A 4,585-nucleotide genomic window follows, 5' to 3' on the forward strand; every position below is an offset into this window, starting at 1 on the left:
CCGTGTTCCTGTTGGTGTTCCACATTCATCTTACTTCAGAATTGAAATTCAATTACCCAAGGTTTTGAGGTCACAGTTGCAGATAATCCCTCCAATGGTTACAGATGCCTTCCAGAGAATAGCATTTTCCTGCAGTGAAGCGACCTCCGTCCTCCATATGTAAAAAAAGCTGCTGAAAAGGAATTTTATAGATAGATAAAGTCCACTTTGATATATTTTCTGCACTTACGTTAAATCTGTTTGGAAACCAAAAAAACCAGGTTCCCACCCTGTTCCCATTACCTATAAAATGGTGGGATTTTTAGCAGTAGGAGCAGAAAGGAGAGGAAGTTAGTTGCTTAGTTACAAATACATATAACTTTTCCACGATTTCCAGTCTCAAATTTCTAAGCATGACATTTGTCTCTGTTTCAGAAAATGCTAAATATGACCAATTATGCATTAAAATTAAAACAAAAAACTGTTTGATTTTAGCTTAATTAGAGTTAGATCTAAGCATACCTCCAATGCTGAGGGGAGTAAAAAAATGTACAGACAAGTATTTTCCATGGAAGGTTAAGTACATTCAACACTGGAAAATTTTATTTGTGTTTGAGGAATTAAAACTGATTCATCTTAACCTATGCCTGACAGGATTGTATAATCACTTTGAGATCTTGCTACTCTAAGATCAACAGGTTCTCCCTTTGTCAACTCTCTTTCTTTTTATTTATATTATATATATAAGCATGAACTCCACTTTGAAGCTATAGATTCAGGTTCTGCAAGTGAAACCTGCAGCAGAACCTATGACTGTCAAAACTGAGGTAGCACAGTTGTCTCTCACGTAAAAAAATATTACACACACACACACACACACACACACACACACACACACACACACTTCTCCTCCTCCAAGACTAAAGACATAGACACCAATTACTCTGGAACTGGAAAAGTTGTAAATATCTTCTTTAGCCCTGCTTTTAAAAAGGATTTACAAGACTGGGCCTTTCCCAGGGGAGTAGCTGTAGTCTAGGTAAAAACTGTAAGCCCCTAAAATAGTACTTGGGCAAAAGGCAGCCCTGTGTAACATATGTGAACTGCTAAAACGTATGCACACAGATATGCACAGCAAACATCTCTCTCTCCAAAATACAGAGAAGCTACAGTGGACAGCTTGCAGTGAATGGAATGAAATTGGAGTAGTTTGTTCTTCTGAAGCAGCTTTGGAGCAGAGAGGGGAAGTGATGTCAGGAAGTCATTAGGCTCTTTTAAATTCAGTTGATGCTTAACACTTAGAATGAAAAATGAAGCCTTGCTGCAGAGTTTGCGGGTGGAGGGCAAGAGAAACTGTGAGCCTTTCAGGTTATGTCTATATGGTGCAAGGCAGCAATAGGCTGAGAGACTTCCGGCCAGCTCTGCAAGTGCTGGCTTCTACACTGGTACAGACACGTAAGTACAGCACTCTGCCCAGACTAATATACTGTTTCTCAGTGGGGCTTACAGACCTGCACATAAGCCTATGCACTATTGCAGATGTCCCTGCTTCTATTGTAGGAGCTAGAGTAGGGACTCTCGGATGATTATTGCCTTAGGCCACACAGACATGCATGCTAGTCAGTCTGTGCAAGAGGTGACAGGATGCTGAGAAGGAGGTATTGTACAGATCAAGGCATTTAGGAGTGCAAGAGACCATCCCAAAGCAAATGAAACATGCTAAGACTTTATGATGATGGAGTGTGTAGGTAGCTTTTCCATGCTTTGGTTACCACAAAAACATTGTGGCTTCCCACCAAGATGACTAAAATTAACGTGTAGTCTTTTCTTCAGACAAAGCATTAGAAAAAAACAAAAGGGGCTAAAAATAAATAGTGATTTAATCATGAGAAGCATCTGTCAGTTATTACACTGGTGTGGCTGTTTTAAATTTAAACAGCATCCCCCAACATCTACCGTCAGACCTTCTCCTGTAGGTATTCTGCCTAGGGGACTGCTCCTTTTATTGCAGTCAGTGGGAGTTTGGCAGACAGGAGATGTTTGTTCATATTAATCTGAGGAACACCCTGATGTTATCTGTTTACCTTAAAAATAGGTTTATGTGACAATGTATGGTTGTTAATTTTTTATTTTTTTTTGAACAGCAGGAAAGCAGGTAGGAGGTGCTGGGGAAGGTTGTAGGCCGAAGCTGTAACAATCTCTCACAGGGTAGTTATAAGATATAAATATAAGGCATCTTTATAAGATACATTACATGCTAGGATGAGATGTGCAATAATTTGTGATGGGGTTTGAACCCAATGACTCTTCAAGTTTCCTTCCAGGTGATGCTACTGTAATACTTGTATGTGCGTATTCTGGGGAGGTATCCCCATTAGTTAAACGCTGACCATGTACCTTGTACTGTTATTTATTGGGCGCAACTGCTGTCCTTCCTCCGAGACGGTTGTACAAGCAGTTCAGCTGTCCTGCTTTAATGAACCCGACAGCTGAAAATGTAACAACCTCCACCGCAAACCCAGGCATGTTTCACCCCCAAAAGTGAAGGCATATATGGGTAGAGAAGTGGGGGCCCAGGGATACAAGCTGGAACAAGCACCGGGATTGTGCGAGAGAGATTTTTGGGGCTGAGTGCCGGCCAACAAAGGCTTGGAGCTGTTGCCAAAAAGATCACTATCTCTTGCAGTCCTCAGGGATACAAAATGATTAACATTCCTTTGAAACAAGCGCAATTACATCAGAAAAATAACTGTTGTTAGTTTCTCCTCCTAACGGCCAAAAAGGAATGAACAACAATCCCAGGAGTTGTGGGTTGCACGGTCTGAAGCTCCCCACATCCTGCCAGGTGCTGCGTGGAGGTAGCCCCGACCCTCTGAAGTCAAGGAGTAGATACTCGTGTGTGTACATCAGGGCAGGATGGAGACCAGAGGGGCTGCTCCAACGCTAGATTACTGTGTGCGACTTCGTTCTCATCAGTTCAGTTACAAGCACTGCTTGGTAGCAAGGACAACTGAGTGCTAGCTGAAATAGCTTTCGTTGCACTTGCTGGATACCTGCTTTCCAGAGCAACCTGAGCAAAAAAGAGAAGAGGCTTGCTGGGGTAGGGAGGGAGTTACACAGCTCAGACAGCTCCCATCCTGCAGGTCACGTTTGGCTGTCAGGAGCATGAAACCTTGCTTTACAGTGAGACGGGAAGCAGGATCCCACTTTTTACCTTTGTGATTTAGGAACAATCCCATCATGGAAAAATCCGAATACCCAAGAAATAGCCATTCTGGGCTGCATCGTTAGGAGCGCTGCCAGCAGATTGGGGGGAAGTAATTATTCTTCTCTATTCAGCACTGGTGAGGCCACACCAGTGTCCTGTGTCCAGTATTGGGCCATCCACTACAGAAAGGGTGTGGACAAGTTGGAGAGAGTCCAGCAGAGGGGAATGAAAATGGTTCAGGGCTGAGGGACATGACTGGTATGGAGAGGCCAAGGGAACTGGGCTGATTTAATCTGGAGATGAGAAGACAGGGGGGATTTAATGGCAGCCTTCAGCTACCTGAAAGAGGGTTGCAAAGAGGACAGAGCTGGACTGTTCTCAGCAGGGGCAGATGACCGAACAAGGAGCAATGGGCTCAAGTTGCTGCAAGGCAGGTTTAAGTTGGATATTAGGAAAAACTTTCCCTCTAGGAGGGTGGTGAAGCACTGGAACAGATTACCCAGAGAGACTGTAAACTCTCCATCCTTGGAGGCGTTTAAGACCCGGCTTGACAAAGCCCAGGCTGGGATGATGTAGTTGCAGACGGTCCTGCTTGAAGCAGGGGGTCGGACTAGACGTGACCTCCTGAAATCCCGTCTGACCTGAACTTTTTAGGATTCTCCTTTAGTTCAGGGTAAGTGGGAAGGAAGGAGCAGGCAGGAGGTGCACAAACCCCACTGCCTGTACCCATTAGACCAGGACCAGAAACTATTTCTGATAATCTGAAGGCAAGAATCGCTTCACTTTGTTAGGCATCTTGTTTTGCCACCTGCAGGGAAGAGACTCGACCAGCGGTTTTCAGCCCCGGTGCAGCATGACTTCAGCGCTCGCCCTTTGGGTCTAGACCAGCAATTCCCACTTGCCCTTCGGGTCCGCGGCACTACCCTGCCCTAAGGTGGAGTGGTAGCGTTTCCCAGGATGCGGCATAACACGCGAATAAATTCCCCAGACAAACCCGCAGGTTTCACACCGCATTAAACGCCCTCTTTAGCAGGGGAGCTGCTCGGGGGTACTTCCGCAGCCACAACCCGGGCAAGAAGGAAGCGCCGCTGCCGGCCGAGGGGGCACGGCCGGTCCGCGAGGGGCTCGATTAGGGCCCTGTTGCAACCCGAGGTCCGTGTGACGGGACACGTCCCTCTCCCCTCGGGGCTGGTCTCCTCAGCGCTGGACGTGGCAGGGGCTCTGCGGATGCGAGCCCGGCTCCGGGGCAGGAGGCGCGGCCGCCGCATCTCCGCCCCTCTCGGCAGGGCCTGGCCGACGCCGCCGCTCTGCCCCGGGCGCCGCGAGGTGACCGGAGCGGGTCGCGGAGCCGGGCCTTACCCCGGGGGAGCGCACCGCCCATCCCATCCCATCCCCCTT

At 47.1% G+C, this 4,585-nt stretch overlaps 1 protein-coding gene across 1 annotated transcript in view; it reads left to right on the forward strand.

Moving 5' to 3' along the window:
- The first annotated feature begins 872 nt into the window (after nucleotides 1–872).
- LOC109301437 (tip elongation aberrant protein 3-like) overlaps nucleotides 873–4,585 on the forward strand; it is a 41,643-nt gene continuing 37,930 nt past the window's right edge. The window contains exon 1 of the mRNA XM_019522614.1: nucleotides 873–1,434. The gene's annotated coding sequence lies outside the window, so the exon portion shown is untranslated. The remainder of the gene's footprint in view (nucleotides 1,435–4,585) is intronic.

This window comes from Gavialis gangeticus, unplaced genomic scaffold (assembly GCF_001723915.1).
Source record: "Gavialis gangeticus isolate Ggan-Ray unplaced genomic scaffold, GavGan_comp1, whole genome shotgun sequence".
Lineage (NCBI taxonomy): Eukaryota > Metazoa > Chordata > Crocodylia > Gavialidae > Gavialis > Gavialis gangeticus.